Raw genomic sequence first — 20,185 nt, forward strand, 5'->3', positions numbered from 1 at the left:
CATTCAGCAACTATTAGAAGTAACACAAGCACATGAGACGGGAAGTGTTGTGCTCCAGAAGCATCCAGCAGCTAGAGGGGTTAACGCAGTCGCAGGAGAAGGGGAGTGTTTTAGTAGAGCCCCAGGGGGATTGTGGGGAAGTTGTTTACTGTCTGGCTGGAGCCGAAGAGAAAGGTGGTGTGTGTGTTCTGCATCTGACAGAAGCGCTTCTGCAAGTGAAAAGTATTCAAGTCAGGACTGAAGCTAAGCACAGGTCAGGTAAAGTTCCTGAACTAACAGTGCAGAGTATTGTCAAGCAGAAAGATAAGGACTGGAAGAAATGATGCCACAGGGATCATCTCCCTTAGCAAACCCTCCCCCACTTCTCCATCTTACTGTGCTGTAAGGAATGCTGTGTTCATTAATGTGCCTTTGCATTAGAACTGTGCTGTCCTGTGTTACTGGGAAGACTGTGAACTGCTGTGCTGCTAAGGAAACTGTACTGTTTGTCACTGGAGTCTGTTGCTCATAAGACTTAACTTGCACTGGGGCTCCTTATTAAGTGCTACTGTTCTACCGTTTATGAGGACTCAAGCGTCAAGTGTGTCTGGTCAGCAAGTGAGACAACCTACGTGTCTGTGCCTGAGGGTCAATACCCCTGTGTGCCTGAGAGAAGCTGCAGCACATGGTCTAAGGTCACCTTGAGTAATGGTTCCCCCAGGATTCCAAGGAATTCATGCAACCTGTCTCGCCCCTATCTGAACCTAGTGGCATGCATGTAACATATATTTTTGCAAAGGCATTCATTCATCTGTGTGTTAAGAACTGAGTGCAATGTCATTGTGCTGGATGCTAGAAAGTTGACTTCAAACAATTGTCCTTTAAAATAAAACTATCTTTAAATATCTTCCTGGGGTAATTATTTACAGCACTGTACAAAAGTTTTATTCAGGTGGGGAAAAATGCTGCAAAGTAGGAATGCTTCCAAAAAAAGAAATGTTAATAGTTTATTTTTATCAATTAACAAAATGCAAAGTGAATGATAGTGTTGAGCCACCCCCGTAGTGTTCGAGTTCGGTTCGGTTCGTCGAACACCCGTATGTTCACTGAACTGTTCGTCGAACTGTTCGTCGAACACCTTCGAACACCGTTAAAACCAATGGCAGGCAAACAAAAACACATAGAAACATATAGAAAACACCTTCAAAGGTGTCCAAAAGCTGACAAACTGCTCAGAAGACACAACGAACACATGGAAAAGTGACAAGTACATATAGTCATGCGAAAAGAAAAGAGGTGGAGGAGTAAAAGGAGGGGGAGACACAGATATAGGCATGTCATGTTCTTCTAAAACCAAAAAAGTGCGAAGCCGACACGGCCAGTCCGTTCCTGCCCGTGCGACCTCCGTGTCGCCGGGTTTGTGCCAGAGCCGCGGTGGACCCTGACGGCTAGCTCCCCTCCCCCAATACTGGTGCCTGTCCGCTGGTGGGTCGAGCGAGCCCCCCTGTGGTGGAGGCAGGTCTAAGCTTTTTAATTTAAATTGTCTCTCTAATTTGAATGAGTACACTTTAAATCCTTTTACAAGGAACTATTGGAGAGCAAGTCTGATGCCAGCAGCTACGGGAATTCCAGCTCCAGTAGCGTCCACTAAAGCTGCTGCAGTTAAAAAGCTTTTATAAGGATCGAGCTTGGCGGTCCACCGCAAGGCATCCTACCACCAGTCCCAGCCCCTGTGCCTTGGGGTACCTCCCGATGCTCTTCACTGAGTGTTCCGGGGGCCCGAACCATTTCCTTTGAAAAAATTAAGTGTCCAAACTACAGGTGGTGTAGCTTGCTTAACAGCTGGGATAATCCGCTAACTAGCAGACACTGCTACTAGGCACAAAGTATTTCCTGGGCTAGATGCAGTTAAAAATTTGTAATTAGATACTCTCATTGGATGATGAGAAAGCACTCCATAGAGTCTCCTGGCACACCATATATTATTCTCTTAAAAAGCTTGGGGTACGAGTCTAGGGGACCCTTTTATAGCCCAAATCACGGCCCTGTATTGCAATACGTCACCTAGGCTGAAGATAAATGGAACATTTTCATCACCTTTCAAAATCACCAATGAGACAAAGCAGGGATGTCCTCTGTCCCCTCTCTTATACATCCTAGTGACGGAGCACCTGCTCTCATCAATTCGCCATAACCCCAATATTAGGTGGATTGAGGTGGGAGGCACCGAGTACAAGTGCTCTGCATTTGCTGATGATGTCCTAGTATATATCACTCAATCACATATATCCATCCCTGCTGTTATGGCTGAAATAGATCACTTTGTTACATAGTCAAATTTTAAAATCAATGCAGCGAAGTCTGAGGCCCTCGATGTCTCCCTCCCAAATCCATACAGGATTCCATCCAGTCCAACTTTCCCTTTGCCTGGCCCTCACAGGGTATCAAATACTTAGGAATTCGTATTCATAGAGACCTCTCCCGTCTATGTTATCTTAATTTTGGGCCCTTTATTGAACAACTCCATACAGACCACGGTTGGAAAGTTAGAACTGTAAGATTCACTACGTGAACCACTGGTGTTTTGTGGAAAAGCACATGTACACTGTGTTCCAAATTATTATGCCAAAAGTGTTTAAGAGTAGTGTTGAGCGAACATGCTCGACACTGCTCGGTACTCGCCCGAGCATCACGCTACTCGGGATGTTCGGCGAGCACCGAGCATTTCCGGGTTACTCGGGCGGGAGCTCGGGTCTCCGCCCTGCATGTTTGGCGCTCTTTACAGAGCCAATGAACATGCAGGGATTGCCAGCCAGTCACTGTAATGCCGCAGCCATGTTGTTTGTGGGCATTACAGTGATTGGCTGGCCGCACAGCGTCACCTCGAGTATTTAAAACTGGGCGCTGCCATCTTGGACACAGTCGCTCCGGATCAGACAGTGTAGGGACAGCACTGCTGATTTAGGGAGAGATATATCCTGCAAAATAGTTAGTGTAGGGTCTGTAAAGGCTGCCAGATCAAACAAACAGGCCTTCTCAGGACTAATATCCATCCCAGGTATATCAGGCAGGCAGGCAGGCTGTATAGGAGACGCAGTGGTTATACCAGCAAACGCTGCATTACAGTCCTGTGTGCTGCACCTGTTGCTGAAATTGCTGGACTTAGCTCCAGGTCCTGGGGGCCAGGAAAAATCCTTTTTTTTTATCTAAATCCCCTTTTTTTTTTCCTCCTTCACAATGTACAAATACCCATCTTATTAACCTTTTGGTGCCCCCCCCCCAAAAAAAAAGTGTGCCTCTGATTTTTCAGACACAAATATATCTGTTGAAAATAGTCTGGTGTAGGCCAGAGAAATAGAAGTGTGGTTTTGCAGTTCTATGGGCCATTTGTATCTAAAAAAAACAGTTTGAGTGTGTCGCTCACTGTTCAGCCGCAAATATATATATATTTTAAAAAGCCTGGTATACACCAGTAAATTATTACTGTGGTTTTGATGTTCCACGGTAAAACATCTCTATTATCCTGTTTTTGGCATTTTTTGCTGTATAAAAATAATAAGTGTCTCCCTGATTTTTCAGACACAAATATATCTGTTGAAAATAGTCTGGTGTAGGCCAGAGAGACAGAAGTGTGCTTTTGCTGTTCCATGGTAAAAAAAACCTCTATTATCCTGCTTTTTGCATTTTTTGCTGTAAAAAAAAAAAATAGTGTCTCCCTGATTTTTCAGACACAAATATATCTGTTGAAAATAGTCTGGTGTAGGCCCGAGAAATACAAGTGTGGTTTTGCAGTTCCACGGTACAAACCTCTGTATTATCCACTTTTGGGCCATTTGTATCTAAAAAAAACAGTTTGAGTGTGTCGCTCACTGTTCAGCCGCAAATATATATATATTTTAAAATGCCTGGTATACACCAGTAAATTATTACTGTGGTTTTGATGTTCCACGGTAAAACATCTCTATTATCCTGTTTTTGGCATTTTTTGCTGTATAAAAATAATAAGTGTCTCCCTGATTTTTCAGACACAAATATATCTGTTGAAAATAGTCTGGTGTAGGCCAGAGAGACAGAAGTGTGCTTTTGCTGTTCCACAGTAAAAAATCTCTATTATCCTGCTTTTTGCATTTTTTGCTGAAAAAAAAAAATATATAGTGTATCTCTGATTTTTCAGACACAAATATATCTGTTGAAAATAGTCTGGTGTAGGCCCGAGAAATACAAGTGTGGTTTTGCAGTTCCACGGTACAAACCTCTGTATTATCCACTTTTGGGCCATTTGTTTCTAAAAAAGACAGTTTGAGAGTGTCGCTCACTGTTCAGCCGCAAATATATATATATTTTAAAAAGCCTGGTATACACCAGTAAATTATTACTGTGGTTTTGATGTTCCACGGTAAAACATCTCTATTATCCTGTTTTTGCCATTTTTTGCTGTATAAAAATAATAATAGTGCCTCCCTGATTTTTCAGACACAAATATATCTGTTGAAAATAATCTGGTGTAGGCCACAGAGACAGAAGTGTGCTTTTGCTGTTCCACGGTAAAAAATCTCTATTATCCTGCTTTTTGCATTTTTTGCTGTAAAAAAATAAAAAAATAGTGTCTCCCTGATTTTTCAGACACAAATATATCTGTTGAAAATAGTCTGGTGTAGGCCAGAGAGACAGAAGTGTGCTTTTGCTGTTCCACGGTAAAAAATCTCTATTATCCTGCTTTTTGCATTTTTTGCTGTAAAAAAAAAATATATAGTGTCTCCCTGATTTTTCAGACACAGATATATCTGTTGAAAATAGTCTGGTGTAGGCCCGAGAAATACAAGTGTGCTTTTGCTGTTCCACGGTAAAAAATCTCTATTATCCTGCTTTTTGCATTTTTTGCTGTAACAAAAAAAAAAATAGTGTCTCCCTGATTTTTCAGACACAAATATATCTGTTGAAAATAGTCTGGTGTAGGCCTGAGAAATACAAGTGTGGTTTTGCAGTTCCACGGTACAAACCTCTGTATTATCCACTTTTGGGCCATTTGTATCTAAAAAAAACAGTTTGAGTGTGTCGCTCACTGTTCAGCCGCAAATATATATATATTTTAAAAAGCCTGGTATACACCAGTAAATTATTACTGTGGTTTTGATGTTCCACAGTAAAACATCTCTATTATCCTGTTTTTGGCATTTTTTGCTGTATAAAAATAATAATAGTGTCTCCTTGATTTTTCAGACACAAATATATCTGTTGAAAATAGTCTGGTGTAGGCCAGAGAGACAGAAGTGTGCTTTTGCTGTTCCACGGTAAAAAATCTCTATTATCCTGCTTTTTGCATTTTTTGCTGTAAAAAAAAAAAATAGTGTCTCCCTGATTTTTCAGACACAAATATATCTGTTGAAAATAGTCTGGTGTAGGCCCGAGAAATACAAGTGTGGTTTTGCAGTTCCACGGTACAAACCTCTGTATTATCCACTTTTGGGCCATTTGTATCTAAAAAAAACAGTTTGAGTGTGTCGCTCACTGCTCAGCCGCAAATATATATATATTTTAAAAAGCCTGGTATACACCAGTAAATTATTACTGTGGTTTTGATGTTCCATGGTAAAACATCTCTATTATCCTGTTTTTGCCATTTTTTGCTGTATAAAAATAATAATAGTGCCTCCCTGATTTTTCACACACAAATATATCTGTTGAAAATAGTCTGGTGTAGGCCACAGAGACAGAAGTGTGCTTTTGCTGTTCCACGGTAAAAAATCTCTATTATCCTGCTTTTTGCATTTTTTGCTGTAAAAAAAAAAAAAATAGTGTCTCCCTGATTTTTCAGACACAAATATATCTGTTGAAAATAGTCTGGTGTAGGCCAGAGAGACAGAAGTGTGCTTTTGCTGTTCCACGGTAAAAAATCTCTATTATCCTGCTTTTTGCATTTTTTGCTGTAAAAAAAAAAAAAAATAGTGTCTCCCTGATTTTTCAGACACAAATATATCTGTTGAAAATAGTCTGGTGTAGGCCCAAGAAATACAAGTGTGGTTTCGCAGTTCCACGGGTCAAATCGCTGTACTATCCAGTTTTGTGCCTTGGTATCTAAAAAAAAAGCAGTTTGAGTGTGTCGCTCACTGTTCAGCCGCAAATATCTCTATTTAAAAAAGTGTGGTATACCCCAGTAAACAATAACTGTGGTTTTCCTCTTCCACGGTTCTAATCTACGCTTTATTATCCTTTTTCCATTGATAGTGCAAGTGTAAGCTATTTTACTTCATTTACAATGGGCAAGGGACGTGGAAGTGGACGTTCTGGTGATGGTTCGTGCCGAGGACGGGGCCGTGGCCAAGGTGAAAATGTGCCACATCCAACAGCCACATCTTCTCGCTCCCACTTCTTGACCGAATTACTAGGGAAGCACAGAACAACACCAGTATTGAGAACTGATCAGTGTGAACAGGTTATTAATTGGATAGCAGACAATACTTCCAGTTACCTGGGCACCACCACCTCCGGTCTGTCTTCCACACGGTCAACTCTTAGTAGCCGTGAGTCTCGACCGCATACTCCTCCTCACCCTGATGCTCCTTCCTCCCACCATGCCGAGTGTCGTCAGACAGCAAGTGATCCCACACTTGGATACTCTGAAGAGCTGTTCACTGGTCCATTTCCATATTTGGGCCCCTCGCCTGATACGCTTGAAGTGGTGGAAGAGGAGATCCCATGTTGCGATGCCCAAATATTTGAACAGCCACGGCCACAGGAAGTCGACTTTGGCAATCTGTCACAAGAGGTGGACGATGACGAGACACAATTGCCAGGAAGTGAGGAGGAGGATCGTGGTGCGCAAGTGGAAGAGGAGGAGGTGGTGGATGATCTAGTAACTGACCCAACGTGGAAGGAGGACATGCAGAGTGAGGCCAGCAGCACACAGGGGGAGGGAGGCAGATTACTCCAACAGGCAGGAAGAAGCAGTGTGGTGGCCGCAGACAGAAGGCAGGCAACCGTTCCCCATAACACCAACACGAGGGATGTTGCCAGTACAAGCGGTAGGTCTTCCAGAGTCTGGAATTTTTTTAAAGACTCTGCTGATAACCCCAAAAAGGCCATATGTTCCACCTGCCATGCCAGCATCAGCAGGGGTGACAAAACTACCAGCCTGACCACCACCAGAATGATCAGGCACATGGCAGCAAAGCACCCGACTTTGTGGGGCGAAACCCAGGGTCCACGACCAGTGTCAGTGGGTGTCACCACTGCTTCTTCCACTGTTGTGCGTGCAATAGAACCCCCTGTTGTGTGTGCAAGGCAATCCCCTGTCCATACTGCATGTAAAGATGCCCCCTTCTCTCAGTCTTCACCTGTTATGGCAGTTTCTCAAGAAACAGCATCAACGTCCACGTCCACGTCCCACCGAAGCGTTCAATTGTCCATATCCCAGACCTTTGAACGAAAGCGGAAATTTGCAGCTAACGCCCCACAGGCCACAGTCCTAAATTCGCACATTTCACGATTGCTTGCATTGGAAATGCTGCCTTTTAGGCTGGTGGAGACGGAATCCTTCCGCAATCTTATGGCGGTGGCCTCGGTACTCGGTCCCCAGCCGACACTATTTTGCCCGGTGTGCCATCCCCGCACTACACAAGCACGTGTCCCAAAGCATCTGCCGTACTCTCAACAACGCAGTTACTGGGAGAGTCCACCTGACAACGGACACGTGGACAAGTGCTTGTGGCCAGGGATGGTACATCTCTCTGACGGCACACTGGGTAAACATAGTGGAAGCCAGGACCCAGTCGGACCTTGGGACGGAACACATCCTCCCCACACCGAGGATTGCGGGCCCTATGTCAGTCAGAGTTGCCCCCACAGTGTACAGCTCCTGCACATCCTCCTCCTCCTCCTCATGTTCAGCCTCCATCTCAGATATCACCACATCAGTTACAAGCTGGAAGCATTGCAGTACTGCCTCCGCCAAGCGGCAACAGGCTGTGCTGAAACTCATAAGCTTAGGTGATAAACCTCACACTGCTTGTGAGTTGTGGACAGCTGTGAAAGAGCAGGCAGATCTGTGGCTGAGACCGCTGAATCTACATCCCGGCATGGTCGTGTGTGACAATGGCCGTAACCTGGTGGCGGCTCTGAGGCGAGGTGAGATCACACACATACCATGCCTGGCTCATGTGCTTAACCTCGTGGTTCAGCGGTTTCTTAAATCATACCCCGAGTTGCCAGATCTGTTCGTGAAAGTACGCCGCCTGTCAGCTCATTTTCGCAAGTCGGCTACAGCTTCTGCCGCCCTTGCTGTGTTGCAGCAGCGTTTGCAGCTTCCGGCACACCGACTAGTGTGTGATGTCCCCACACGTTGGAACTCTACCCTCCACATGTTGCAAAGGATTTGTGAGCAGAGGAGAGCAGTTGTGGAATACCAGCTGCAACAAGGCCGTCGATATTCAGGTCAGACTCCACACATAAGACCTCAGTAGTGGACCTGGATGTCTGACATATGTACCATCCTGACAAACTTTGAGGAGGCCACCAAGATGGTGAGTGGCGATGACACCATCATTAGTGTCAGCATCCCACTTGTCTGTCTTTTGCAACGCTCTCTGCAGAGAATTAAAGAGGAGGCATTGCAGCCAGAGTATGATGAGATGGATCAAGAAGCCGTAGCGGGCGATTACACACAGCCCAGCCTCATCTCATCCCAACGTGTATTGGGGGACAATGAGGGAGAGGAGGAGGAGGAGGAGGAAGAACAGGAGCTGCTATCATGCGTTGTAGACGGTAGTACCTGTACAAGTGTCATACCGTCGGTTCAGCGAGGGTGGCCTGAGGACAGGGGGGAGGAGGAAGAGGAGTAGGAGGAGGAGGAGAGCATGGTCAGTCGTCATCTTGGTGAGGACACGGAAATCTTGCCCGTTACCAGTCTGGCACGCATGGCTGACTTTATGTTACGCTGCCTTAACCGTGACCCTCGCGTTGTCAAAATGTTGGGTGACAGTCATTACTGGTTGGTGACACTTGTAGACCCCCGCTACAAGGAGAACTTTCACTCCCTTATTCCTGAGGTGGAGAGGTCTACAAAAATGGGGCAATACCAGAAGGCCCTTGCTGCAGAACTCTTAAAAAAATTCCCATCTGAACACCCTAGCAGCAGAGGTCACAGTTCATTGCCCAACCAAGGCGTACAGGCGAGAGAGATGCAACTCCAATCCAGCAGAGGCAGGGGAACACTGTCAACGTTCTGGGACAGTTTTCTGACACCCGCCCGGCTTACAGGTCCTGAGGCGCGGGGTACTCTCACAAGGAGTGGAAAGTTTCAAAAGATGGTGAGGGAGTACCTTGCCGATCGTACCAGCATCCTCCGTGATTCCTCTGTGCCTTTTAATTATTGGGTATCCAAGCTGGACACTTGGAATGAACTCGCTCTGTACGCCTTTTAGGTCCTGGCCTGCCCTGCCGCTAGCGTGTTATCGGAGCGTGTTTTTAGTGCCGCTGGGGGAATTATAACTGATAAGCGCACTCGCCTGTCAACTGACAATGCTGACAAGCTGACCCTTATCAAAATGAACAAGGGCTGGATTGGGCCAGACTTCTCATCACCACCAAATGACAGCAGAGCACCATAAAGTCAAATCCACTGTGTTATTTCGAGAGGTGTATTCACATGCACCGCTTCACACCCACACATGGGTATACACTTCCTCGTTTCGGCTGTTTAATCTTCTTCTCCTTATCCTCAGCCTCCACCACCACTATACCACCAGGGTGCCAGCATTGCAAGTTCCTCCGTCCTAATTTTTGGCAGCTTTTGCTGGGAAACCATAAGCAAATACCATGGGACACCCACTCCCCAATAATGGGACTTATGTTTGTAATTTGCTGTACTGCATGGCTCTTGTAAGGGGCATTGCAAGTTGCTCCGTCCTAATTTTTGGCAGCTTTTGCTGGGAAAGCATAAGCAAATACTATGGGAGACCCACTCCCCAATAATGGGACTTATGTTTGTAATATGCTGTACTGCATGGCTCTTGTAAGGGGCATTGCAAGTTGCTCCGTCCTAATTTTTGGCAGCTTTTGCTGGGAAAGCATAAGCAAATACTATGGGAGACCCACTCCCCAATAATGGGACTTATGTTTGTAATATGCTGTACTGCATGGCTCTTGTAAGGGGCATTGCAAGTTGCTCCGTCCTAATTTTTGGCAGCTTTTGCTGGGAAAGCATAAGCAAATACTATGGGAGACCCACTCCCCAATAATGGGACTTATGTTTGTAATATGCTGTACTGCATGGCTCTTGTAAGGGGCATTGCAAGTTGCTCCGTCCTAATTTTTGGCAGCTTTTGCTTGCAAGGCATAAGCAAATACTATGGGACACCCACTCCCCAATAATGGGACTTATGTTTGTAATATGCTGTACTGCATGTGACCCCTGGGCCGTGTGTACACGTGTGTGGGATACCCGGTGCCGGGTCTCTGGGGTCTGTAGTCTCCGTGGCGGTGACCCGGTCCCGTGGCTCAGGCTGGTCAAACCAGTGGCAATCTTTCTTAGGTTTTGAGGTTAATTGTCCAACTGCGCCACCCATGGATTGCGGTCAGGGGTACCACCGCTGCGAGGCAGACCGCTGAGGCTGGTGTTGTGTGCGCAGCATAAAATGGGATAACTCCCCTCGGGAGGAGTATAGCCTCAGGGCAGTGAGTGTGGATGATGGGGGTGATGGTGCACGAGCGCAGCAGGAATGACTCAGAGTCTTTGCAGTGCAGTTCAGGGTCTTTACTGATGATTATAAGGTAGACCCTCCCGGGAGTACTGGCTAGCATAAGAGGCCTGGTGAGTCTGTGAGCAAGCAGGAGTTCCCCTGGCCAGGTGGAGTTGTAGGCCTCCCCGTCTGTCTGCACTCTTCCTGGCTACCTTGCTGTAAGCGGGTAGAAGTAGCCCACGTCCCTGAGTGTACCGTGTAGTGCTCACCCGTATGGCTGGTGACTTGGGGCCTTCTGTTAGCCTCCGCTCCACGATGGCAGTGCTGGTCCCTTGCTTGTGACTGAGCCTCCGGGCTTCTATGGCCAGAGGACCTGAAATCCCCTGCCGGCTGGTTTCTGCTGCTGGATATAAAAGTCCTCACAGCTTCGGACTCCTGTGTCCGGTTCCTATTGTCTTCTGCCAGGGCGAGCTCTGCTCAGCTTCCAGCCCCTCGTCTTTAGCTCCTAGCTCCTACAGAGCTCCTTGCTGTTACTTTCCCTTGCTCTCACTCTGACTCTGACTGTTCTCTGTTCTCTGACTCACTCAACCCCACCCCAGATCCAGTTTATAAGGGCAGAATTCTCCCCTCCCAGGACTGGGGCAGGAGGATGTTGCATGTTTAAGGGATCCTGACCAGGAACCCTCCCACTTGCTCTCCGACGTAATCTCTATTACTGTGGTGACCAGACCCCTGGGGTGCCACACATGGCTCTTGTAAGGGGCATTGCAGTACCTCATAATTTTTGTAAAGCATTCCATCCACTGCTTAGGCCAACAGTGCACCGGAGACCCAGTTGCTATAAATGGAAAAAAAGGTTTAGTTAACGCCCTCTGACCTCCATGTCATTTCCAAGGGGCATTGGAGTGCCTCGAAATTTTTGGTAGGCATTGCACTCACTGTATGCCCTATAACTGTGTAGCTGAACCGCTCCTTTTGTTACAGAAACATATCCTACAAGACTTATCTGGTTGACTGGCCTGATATTGATGTGAATGGTCCCTGTTCCTCCTGCTCTTTCTCCTTTGCCACTACCTCATCCATCATTTATCACCTGAAGCTTTGTTTTAACGGGAGTCATAGAACTTGGATAGTAGCAGGAAAACATCCAGCAATCCTCGGAGGAGGTAGGATATGCGCCAAAACGCTGACCTCCTCAGGCCTAGCCGCTACTACATACATGCGCTTGCATTACAACAAAACAAAGCAGATGCTAACTTCTATCATCCTCATCATGCTCCTCATCTTGGCACTCTCAACTCCCCTGATGGAGAAGCCAGGGCCCACCGGAGGAGTCTGATAGTCCGGTGGGCTCGGCCAATGCTGCACTAAAGCAGGCTAGGCTAAGAAAAGTGTGGGAAAGGTTACCGGTACAAATAGGGGTGGCTGGGGACCGAGTATGGACACTAGGCCACCCCCTGGAGGCTGGGGAGCAAGCGGGGACACCCGGCCACCAGGCGGCTGGGGACTGAGTATGGATACCAGGCCGCCGACACAGCCATGGCGTGGTGGCCAGATTCCGCCTCCACATGCCTAAAAGGCCCAATTTAAAGTGCAAGCAAGCAGTATGGTATTGCAGCCTGGGGGTGGGTGGGTGGCAGGCTGCATACTTGCGCTTGCATTGCAAGGAATGGGAGAGGTACAATTGAACACTGCCCTGGGACAAGGACTTGAATGGGGATAGGTGCAAGTCTGCAACGACAGGTGCAAGGTGGAAGGCATCTTCGCATGTACCATGAACAGGGGTTTGGCATGCACACACTACAGCGGAATAGGCTCTCCTTCCCACTAAATGCACTGGGGAGGGCACAGGTAATGTTTTGGTATACGCGCTTAATCTTATGTATAAGGCACACCAGGACAAATAGGGGCGGCTGGGGACTGAATATGGATACCTCGCTGCTGAAGCAGCCATGAGGTAGTGGCCAGCTTTGGCCTCCTCTAAACTAAAAGGCCCCATTTCAAGTGCAAGCTAGCAGTATGAATTGCAGTCTGGGGGTGGGTGGGTGGCAGGCTGCACACTTACACTTGCATTAAAAGAAAACATAGCAGATGCTAACTTCTGTCATCATCATCATGCTCCTCTCCACCGATGGAGAAGTCAGGGTCCACCGGAGGAGTCTGGCTCTCTGGTGGGCTCGTCCAATGCTGCCTAAAGCAGGCCGGGCTAAGAAAAGTGTGTGGGGGGATGTTCCAAGGAGAAATGGGGGCGGCTGGGGACCGTTTATGGACACCCGACTGCCCCCAGGCAGCTGGGGACCGTGTGGACACTCGGCCTCGGGGCGGCTGGGGACTGAGTATGGATTCCAGGCCGCCAACACAGCCATGACGTGGTGGCCAGATTCCGCCTCCACATGCCTAAAAGGCCTAATTTCAAGTTCAAGCAAGCAAGCAGTATGGTATTTCAGCCTGGGGGTGGGTGGGTGGCAGGCTGCATACTTGTGCTTGTATTGCAAGGAATGGGGGAGGTACAATTGAACACTGCCCTGGGACTAGAACTTGCATGGGGATAGTTGCAAGTCTGCATCTTCTGATGCGGCAAGGATCACTTATGATGGGCACACTTTTAGACAGTGACCTGGGAGTCAGAGATGCTTCCAGGGGTCTTCCCCATGCTGTTCCTATGTCTTTTCAGCACTTTATGCATGTGTCACACAGCACATGGCCAGATAAGGTTGTAAAATGTTAAAATGACATTTCCCGGTGAATGCATTTGTCATAGTTGAAAGCAATACAAAAGTGCAAAAATGCATAAAAAATGCTACTTGCGAACATAGCCAAAGGTGTGGAGGAGTATTTTTGTTTTTGGTCATTTATTTTAACTTATACACAAGTCTTTTCCCTGGAAAGGATGTTCCTTAACATATTTCACAGGAAAAAAGTTTCACTTTTGTTTTATTGTGAGCCTGTAAAAGTGGCTTAATACCTCTGACCACGTTGTTGACAGCAGTGACCTGGGGGTCAGAAATGCTTCCTGGGGCGATCCCTATGCTGTCCCCATGTCATTTGAGCACTGTCACTATCGTTTTGGGCACTTGTTAGGCTTTTAAAAGACTGCCGGGGGTGCCACCGCAAAAATGCTCGAGTCTCCCATAGCCTAACATTGGGCTCGTTGCTCGGGTCGAGCACCCGAGTATCACGGCGAGCTCGGCCTGAGCTTCGAGCACCCGAGCATTTTAGTGCTCGCTCAACACTATTTAGGAGTGATAAGGTAAGAATTTTTTTGTTTGTCAGTTAAACTCATTGATGGTGATGTGTGTCAGGGCTCTTTATATCACTGTAAGCAATTGCAGACACCTGTGCTAATTAGTTTGGCAGGTGTGTCCAATGAAAGGCAAGACTACTTAAGAAGGCTGTCCCACATTATTAAGCAGCCTACATTTTCTGCCAAAATGGGAAAGAAAAAGGATGTGTCGGCTGCTGAGAAGCAACAAATTGTGGAGTGTTTAGGTCAAGGCATGACTACAATCAACATTGTGCGATGATCAGGATGAAGTGTCTTGGCAATCAAGAAGTATGTAGCTGATTCACAGTACACACGTGTGCGTGCTGATAAGGGCAAATTGAGGACTCTTTCCTACAGGCAATTACGTCAGGTTAAAAGAGCAGCGGCAAAAAAGCCTTGTCATAGCGGCAGACAAGTTTTTGAAGCTGCTGGTGCCTCCAACGTCCCCCGAACAACAAGATGCAGGGTCCTTCAGAGGTTTGCAGCTGTGCATAAGCCATCCTGTCGACCTCCACTATCCACTGTACACAAGCAGAAACGGTTCCAGTGGGCCAAACAATACATGAAGACTGACTTCAAAACTGTTTTGTTCACACATGAGTGCCGTGCAACGCTCAATGGTCCAGATGGATGGAGTGGAGGATGGCTGGTTGATGGACACCCCACGCAAACATGGCTACGGCGCCAACAAGGAGGAGGAGGAGTAATGTTTTGGGCTGGAATCATGGGGAGAGAGATTGTCGACCCCTTTAGGATCCCTGAAGGGGTAAAGATGAACTCCATAATGTATGTGGAGTTTCTCAAACAGCACTTCCTACCATGGTTCAAGAAGAAGAACCGTGTATTCCGCAGCAAGATCATTTTCATGCATGATAATGCACCATCTCATGCTGCACATAACACATCTGCATCTCTGGCTGATATGGGCATAAAAGGGGACAAACTTATGGTGTGACCCCCATGCTCCCCTGACCTCAACCCCATTGAGAACCTCTGGAGCATCATCAAAAGGAGTGTCTATGATGGCGGGAGGCAGTTCACATCTAAGCAACAGCTCTGGGAGGGTATTATGTCCTCATGGAAAACAATTGAAGCAGAAACCATCCAAAACCTGACAAATTCAATGGACGAGAGAGTTCGGAAGCTCCTTTCGAACAAGGGGTCCTATGTGCAAATGTAACATCACCTAGAATAAAGTTTTGAGTTGAAAACTGTTTGATTTCAGTTTCTAATAACCTGCTAATGCTTATAATTTCAAAAATGACCATTTTTTTGTTCTTTATTAAAATGAAAAGGTTGATCGAAGAGTGTGGGGGATCTAAGAGGGTGGCAACCCAGTAGTCAGGATTATTTCGAATTCTGACAATCTGAGGGTCCTGTTTTAGGTAGTGCAGCAAGAAGGCACTCATGTGTCTTGCGCATCAAGGAGACCCAAAACTATTTTCCGGGCTAGATGCTGCTAAAAATTATTATTAATTTGAAAGCTGGTGGAGCTTAGTATAGATGGCCTAATAGAATCAGTACTGCAAACTGCTACAAAGCACAAATTATTTTCCAGCCAAGATACAGATAAACATGATTAGTAATTTTAAATCAGGTGGAGTTTAGCATAGATGGCCTAATAGAATCAGTACTGCACACTGCTACAAGGCCCAAATTATTTTCCAGCCAAGATACAGATAAACATGATTAGTAATTTGAAAGCTTAAAACGGTTGGTGAGGTGATTTTAAGAAATCATCAAGATTTCACTCTCCCCAGGATGACACAGGGGTAGAAAAGTCGTTTTGGATCCATGATTTGTTCATCTTTATGTACGTGAGTCTGTCTACAATATCAGTGGAGAGCCGCGTGCGCTTATCTGTCAGCACACCACCAGCAGAGCTGAACACACGTTCAGACAGAACGCTGGCTGTGGGGCATGACAAGATCTCCAAAGCGTAATTGGCGACCTCCGGCCATTTATCCTGATTGGAAGCCCAAAAAGAGCAAGGGTCCAGTGACACAGTCATGACTTCAATGTTTACTCGGAGATACTCCTGTACCATCGTCTCTAGGCGTTGACTATGTGTCAGACTTCTTGTCTCCTGTGGCCTTGCAAAGGATGGGCTAAAAAAGTGGTGAAATGATTCCGCAAAATTGATGTTACCAGCAGATACAGTGTTTCTGTTACGTTTGGAGTGCTGAACACTCGACGGTCCCACGGTTGGCAAGTTGGAACTGTGAGATTCACTACGTGCACCACTAGTGTTTTGGGGAAAAGCACATGTAAGATTCTGCAACAGTCTCTGCTGATACTCCTGCATGCGTGCATCTCTTTCTAAGGAAGGAATAATTTCTGCAAATTTACTTTTGTACCGGGGATCTAACAGTGTGGCAACCCAGTAGTCAGGATTATTTCTAATTCTCACAATTCGAGGGTCATGTTGCAGGTAGTGCAGCAAGAAGGCACTCATGTGTCTTGCGCATCCAGGAGCACCAAGTCCCTGCTGTGTTGGTGGCGAGGTAACAATCATGCTTCCTTCCTCTGCCCTCTCCCCCCAACCTCGCACAACAGAAATGTGATCAAGGTCTCCCTCATCTGATGAGTCTTCTATCAGTTCGTCCTCCATTTCTTCCTGGGCTCCTGCACCTTCCTCACTAGTTTGGCTGCTACCATGCGCCCTGGTAAAACCATCTCCCCCACCCTCACATGCCTGCCGCCTTGGTGCTGCCGACCGTTTGGACCTTGCAGATGTTAGCCCTTCCACATACAACTCCTCCTCCTCTACTTCCTCCACCTCCTCTTGTGCCACCACCTGACTCCGAATTCTGTTTAACATGTGCTCCAGCATGTAAATCACCTGAATAGTCATGCTGATAATGGCATCGTCAGCACTAAACATCTTTGTCGCCATTTCAAAACTGTGCAGAAGGGTGCATAGGTCCCTGATCTGAGACCACTCCTCCAGCGTGATTTGCCCCACCTCTGGATCTCGTTGGCCCAGGCTATACATCACAACGTATTGCACCAGGGCTTGTCGGTGCTGCCACAGTTGCTGAAACATGTGCAGAGTTGAATTCCACCGGGTAGGCACATCGCATTTTAGCCGGTGAAGTGGCAGGCCCAACGACTTCTGTAGAGATGAAAGTCGCTGAGCTGCGGGATGCGAACGGCGGAAGTGAGCACACAGCGACCGTGCCCTCTGCAGAAGGCCATCTAGTCCGGGATAGTGGACTAAAAATTGCTGGACAACCAGGTTCAACACGTGAGCCATACAAGGCACGTGTGTGACATTGCCCCGGCGAAGGGCCGCACCCAGGTTTGCAGCATTGTCACACATGGCCTTCCCTGGTTTCAGGTCCAGTGGAGACAACCATTCATGAAACTGGTTCTCCAGAGCTGACCACAACTCCTCACTTGTGTGACTCACATTTCCCAGACATTTCAAAGTAAAAACCGCCTGATGACATTGAGCCCTGCTGCCAGCATAGTAAGGAGGTGTGCAGGATACCTTTTGCACAGTTAGAAAGCTTGTGGCATGACCAGACAGGCTTTGGGGGCAGGTGGAGGACCGAGAGGAGGTTGAGGAGGCAGAAGCAGTGGAGGAACTTTGAGATAAAGAGGATTGACGCGCAACTCGTGGGGACGGCAAGACTTGGACAGCAGCCCCTTGTCCTGCTGTCACCATAGTTACCCAGTGCCCTGTCAGCGACATGTAATGCCCCTGTCCATGCCTACTCATTCAAGTGTCTGTGGTGAAATGCACCCTGTCACACACAGAGTTTCTCAAAGAAGCGGTGATGTTGTGTGCGACATGCTGGTGGAGCGCAGGCACACCTTTCTTTGAGAAGTTGTGCCGACTGGGCATCTGGTACTGGGGCACTGCGACGGACATAAGGTCTCGAAAATCCTCTGTGTCCACCAGGCGGAAAGGCAGCATTTCTGTAGCCAAGAGATTGCAGATGGTGAAATTCAACCTCTTAGCAGTCATCAAAGCAAAAGGTGGTTACTTTGAAGAACCTAGAATATAAGACATATTTTCAGTTGTTTCACACTTTTTTGTTAAGTATATAATTCCACATGTGTTAATTCATAGTTTTGATGCCTTCAGTGTGAATGTACAATTTTCAAAGTCATGAAAATACAGAAAAATCTTTAAATGAGAAGATGTGTCCAAACTTTGGTCTGTACTGTAGGCATGTCATATCCTTCTAAAATCAAGAAAGGCTGGAGTAAAAATCTAAAATCAGCCTACCAACACCCAGACATCGTGACAAGAAAATTAAAAAAAGAAATATCTCTAGGTAGAATGGTGGTTCCATTCAGAACACTTTCCTTACAAGACATAGTGGTATCCCTGTTGGAATTCGTGCCAAAAATGGAACCAAATACATTCGGTCTAATCCACCATTTGTCATATCCAAGGGGCAGGTCAGTAAACGACAACATCGACGCGGAACCAAGTACAGTAGTATATACTGTACATGCTTTGACAAGGCAATCAGGCGGGTCAAGAAGTTGGGAAGGGGCACCCTAATGGCCAAAACAGACATTGAAGGGGCATTCCGGTTACTTACTACCTGTGCCTCCGAAAAGTGTCCGCCTATTGGGTTGCATCTGGGAAGGAGCATACTATATAGATCGCTGTTTGCCCATGGGGTGCTCCATATCCTGCTCACTATTTGAGGCGCTTAGTTGCTTCCTCGAATGGGTTGTCATGGACGTTTCTAAGGGGGCACATGTTATCCATTACCTCGACGACATCTTATGCCTGGGCCCAAAAGATTCGTCACAGTGAGAATACACGCGGTAGTCCACCTGTGAGAAGGAGAGAGCTGGAGGGAGAGCGGACACCACAGAGCCGAGGGGTTAGATGGAGAATGGAAGAAGGAAAGAGGGCGAGGGAGGTAAGGGAGTACGGTGGAAGGCCGACCTGAGCTCCCTCACGTTCCTGCTGGGCGGGGAACAGCCCTGGGAAGAAAATCCACTTGCGCATCCCTTTGAGGTTACGGGCACGAGCGGGCAGAGGGTCTACGCTGGAGTGCGAAGCCGACACGGCCAGTCCGTTCCTGCCTGTCGACCTCCGTGTCACCGGGTTTGTTCTACAGCCGCGGGGGACCCTGACGGCCAGCCCCCCTCTCCCAATACTGGTGCCTGTCCGCTGGTGGGTCGACACCCCCCGCGATGGAGGCAGGTCTAAGCTCTGTTATTTAAACTGGATCTGTAATTTCAATGAGTACACTTTAAATCCTTTTACAGGGATCTACTGAAGGGCTAGTCTGGTGCCAGCAGCCGCGGTAATTCCTGCTCCAGTAGCATCCACTAAAGCTGCTGCAGTTAAAAAGCTTTTATAAGGATCGAGCTTGGCGGTCCGCCGCAAGGCATGCTACCACCAGTCCCAGCTCCTTTGCCTTGGGGCGCCTTCCCGATGCTCTTAACTGAGTGTCCCGGGGGCCCGAAGCGTTTCCTTTGAAAAAATTAAGTGTCCAAACCACAGGCGGTTTAGCTTGCTTAACAGCTTGGCTACTCGGCTGACTATAATGAAACATCCGACAAGGAGGCCATATATAATCAATTAAAAAACCTTTATTCAAAAAATTGGGTATGTGGTGACAAAGAAAACAAGAGCATACACTAGGATACAAACTGCCTTATGAAACAATAATGTAGCACAGGAACACAGAGCAGAGTATGGGCATGACATATTGGCCACTAGTAGTAATGAGTATAAGTATAAAACACTAGATACGTGTTCATGGCTGCAATACCCTCATACCTGCGAATGATGATAAGCTCATATAGTGCTGGCTCCTGGCTGGGTGTTTCTGCAGCACGTGTACTGCTCACCCCGACGAGCGTTTCGGTGCGTCCTTCCTCAGGGGTGGCCAATATGTCATGCCCATACTCTGCTGTGCTTACTTTTGTATACCTTAGTTAGTGCTCTAGCTTACCATAGGTGCAAATTAACTTACACAGACATCCTGCCATTGCTGCAGGTTTGACCCATGTGGACAGGTAGGGCACTTCAGTTGAATGTCGATGTTTTGTTCTGTGTTCCTGTGCTACATTATTAATGTTTCATAAGGCAGTTTGTATCCTAGTGTATGCTCTTTTTATCTTTGTCACCACATACAAAATTTTTTGAATAAAGGTTTTTAAATTGATTATATATGGCCTCCTTGTCGGATGTTTCATTATAGATTGGGTTCTAGTTTTTTTCCGATTGGTCTATCCAATTTAGTCAACAGGGATATAATATTTTATGATGTGGACGTTTTTGATT

Source organism: Phyllobates terribilis, unplaced genomic scaffold (assembly GCF_046119375.1).
Source record: "Phyllobates terribilis strain yellow unplaced genomic scaffold, ASM4611937v1 Scaffold_11__3_contigs__length_659146591, whole genome shotgun sequence".
In the NCBI taxonomy this organism is placed as follows: domain Eukaryota; kingdom Metazoa; phylum Chordata; class Amphibia; order Anura; family Dendrobatidae; genus Phyllobates; species Phyllobates terribilis.